Source organism: Marmota marmota, unplaced genomic scaffold (genome assembly GCF_001458135.2).
Source record: "Marmota marmota marmota unplaced genomic scaffold, marMar, whole genome shotgun sequence".
Taxonomy (NCBI): domain Eukaryota; kingdom Metazoa; phylum Chordata; class Mammalia; order Rodentia; family Sciuridae; genus Marmota; species Marmota marmota.
The window spans coordinates 1-3,102 of NW_026005820.1; the positions used below are offsets into that span (position 1 = coordinate 1).

The window sequence follows — 3,102 nt, forward strand, 5'->3', positions numbered from 1 at the left end:
CCAGCACCTCAAAAAAAAAAAAAAAAAGTAAAGAAATAAAAGCATATACACACCCATTTCTGACTCTAGAATTCTAGTTTGACAGCTTTCTTTCTTTCCCTCATTTGAAAATGGTGTCTTTGTTTCTTCCTGCTTGCCTTGCTTTTGTCAAGAAACATACAATTCTCAGACTGCTTCTTGGTGTAACATTTCTTTTTCCTCTAGCTATTTCCAAGATTTTGCTTTGCAACTAGTTTTGAGCAGTTGGTTGTGAGTTCTCTATGTGATCTTTAAAAAAAAGTTTTCTGCACTTGACTTTTATTGAGTTTCTTGGATCCCCGAGCTAATCGTTTCATTATATTATTTATTCAAATGATTTTCCAACCTCCCTATTTTGAAAATTTCAATTACACACTTATCAGGTCACTTGTCTGAGTGTAATGAATCTCTGCTACTTTTTTTTTCCATTTTCACAGAGTCTTTTTAGCTCTGTGTATCTGAGTTTGGATGGTCTTGATCTCTTTGCGTCACTTTCACTAATTTCTTCTTTGCCATTGTCTAATCTGTTGTCCACATTCCCAGCATGACTTTTCCTCTCACACACATTGCAGATGTCATCTGGACCATTTCCACTTGTTTTTTTTTTTTTTTCATCTTTCAGTGTCCAGGCAATGTATTCAGCCTTTCTCCTGCTCTTTGAGCCCAGGGAGTACCTGTCTTAATATCCTCTGACTCTTATCCTGGCCTATGTGCTGATAGTAGGTCAGCTGACTGACATTTCTTCTTTATTTCAAAAAGACACTTGTCAATATTCAGTATCAAAACAGTTGCACTGTTGTTTATCTTTCTCCCAACTGGCCCCAAGAGACCACAACAAAGGAGAATACATATTAAGCCAATAAGCTGCAGGATGTACACCTAACAGACCTCACGAAACCTCACCTAAAAAAGTGGGGATTGGGCTGGGAAAGAAACTTTGAAAGATCAGCACACTGCCAGCCCAGACAGCAGGACTCTCACAGCCAGACAAGGTGGCCAGGTACCCAATCCCAAAGATGCAGTTTCAAAATAATATAAAATTAAAAAGTTGTGTACATAAGCTGTTCAAGATTCTCCAGCACTGACTGATACAAAGCACAATGAGATGGCACTTTTAGAAATAGCAGCTTCAGACCCAGAAAAGGGTGATGAGATGAGTTCTTATGGCTAAATCAGTGGCCAAAACATAATTTTCTTTCTTTCTTTTTTTTTTTTTTTTTCAAGCAGGCAGGAGAGCAATTAAGTGGTCACACAAGATTAAGGGGCCCATGATTCATTCTGTGAACACTTGGGAAGTGGGTAGAGATGGGAGAAAAATTTGGTCTCAGGGCTAAGAATATGGCTCAGTGGTATAGCATTTGCCGAACAAGCACAAGGACCTGGGTTCAATCCCCAACACCAGAAAAACAAAAAGTCTCAGAGGTCTCACCATGTTAATTTGGTCATTTCTGATGAAAAAAAGTAAAAAAAAAAATATAAGAATACAGTTGTCTAAAGATACCTTAAAGCTAAAAACAAAACAAAACCTGAATACCAAGATTTTTGTTTTTTGGCGAACTCCTCTTGGAATCACCTTTCTGGTTTGGCTGGTACTTTGCACAGAGCAATGAGGTTTGCCATAGTAGAGTCTTTCCCTGGGCTCTGTTTGACTCTCAGTAAGGCAGGTCCATTCCTCTTTTCCTCCTCTATGGAGAGGGCAATAGGGATTAGGCTGGAAAGTTACCTTCCAAAAGTGAGAAGGGAATTAGATTGCTGCTTCAGAGCTATGAAATTATTTGGAATGTTTTACAAATGGTTACTGTAACAACAAAAAAAGTAATTACAAAATGTGTACATCACAACATGCTTTTAAAGACACTTTGCGTTGTGCTCACATTCCCTTAAATGCTGTTCCCAAAGGTGCTCAGCCTCTAGCCCAGCTGGAATCTCTGGGAAGAAGCAGAGACAGTTTGGTGAAAAAGACAAGGGGGTGGGGGTCGAGGGGGTGTTGAAAGGAGAAAGCAGCCTTCTAGTTAAAGATCAGCCTCAGTTTCAAGGTCAGCTTTGGGCTGGCTGGCCTCCAGCGGAGTCAGGATCAGAGGGAGGAACAGCAACAGGCCGGGACTGGGGAGCTCTACATCTCATTCAGGTCAAGCAGAGTCTGGTCCAGCATCCTTTGTGTACAGAGGTGCTCCTCTTTGGTGCATTTCAGCTTATCTTCCAAATCATCAATTTTCCATTTTGGCTACCGATCTCTAGGCAAACTCAGCGTGAGTCTCTGCCTCCTTGAGTTTATCAGTGAGAATCTTTATTTCTTCCTCATATTTGTCTTCATTTTGAGAGTACTTTTCTTCAGCAGCATTCAGACACTTCAGGTTCTGGTCCATCAATATGATCTGCTCATCCATCTCTCCGCAACGGGACTCTGCCAGCTCAGCTCATTCCTCTGTGCGTTCCAAGTCTCCTTCAATAATCACTAACTTAGAGCCACCTCTTCATACTTCCTATCTGCTTCTTCTGCAATGTACTTAGCTTCTTTGAGTTGGATTTCCTGGAGTTCCATCTTTTCTTCATCTTTTAGGGCCCAGTTTTCAATAACCTTCATACTTCTCTCACTTCATCAGCAGCCTTTTCTGCTTCCTCCAGCTTTTGCAGGGCAGTAGCAAGGTGCTCCTGAGCATGGTCCAGCTCCTCTACAACCAGTTGGATCCTTCGGTTCAAGGAGGCTATGTCTGCCTCAGCCTGTTCCCGGGCCGCCTTTCTCCCTCAACTTCCCGCTGGAGGCGCTCAGCCCTCTCCTCGGCATCATCTGTTTGCTGCTGCAGAACCTGGATCTTGTGCTTCACCGCCTCGATGGTGGTGATCCTGGCCATGGTGCCCCCACCCAGCAGCTTCTCGATATCTGCCTTCTGCCTCCTCTCGGTGCTGCAGCTGCTTCTCCATGACCGATAATGTTTTAACTGAAAGCAAAATACTGTAAAATTTTCTCATGGAGAGCCACACACATTTTATTTCTCTATATTCATAAACTGTGTTTGTTGTGGAACATTATTACAGGACTCAGAAATCACTGGATCCATTTTGTTGGGCTTTCAGGATTTCTTC

General features: G+C 42.2%; 1 pseudogene; it reads right to left on the reverse strand.

The window, feature by feature from the left end:
• Positions 1-1,079: 1,079 nt before the first annotated feature.
• Positions 1,080-2,885, reverse strand: LOC107134383 (annotated as a pseudogene).
• Between the last annotated feature and the right edge of the window lie 217 nt (positions 2,886-3,102).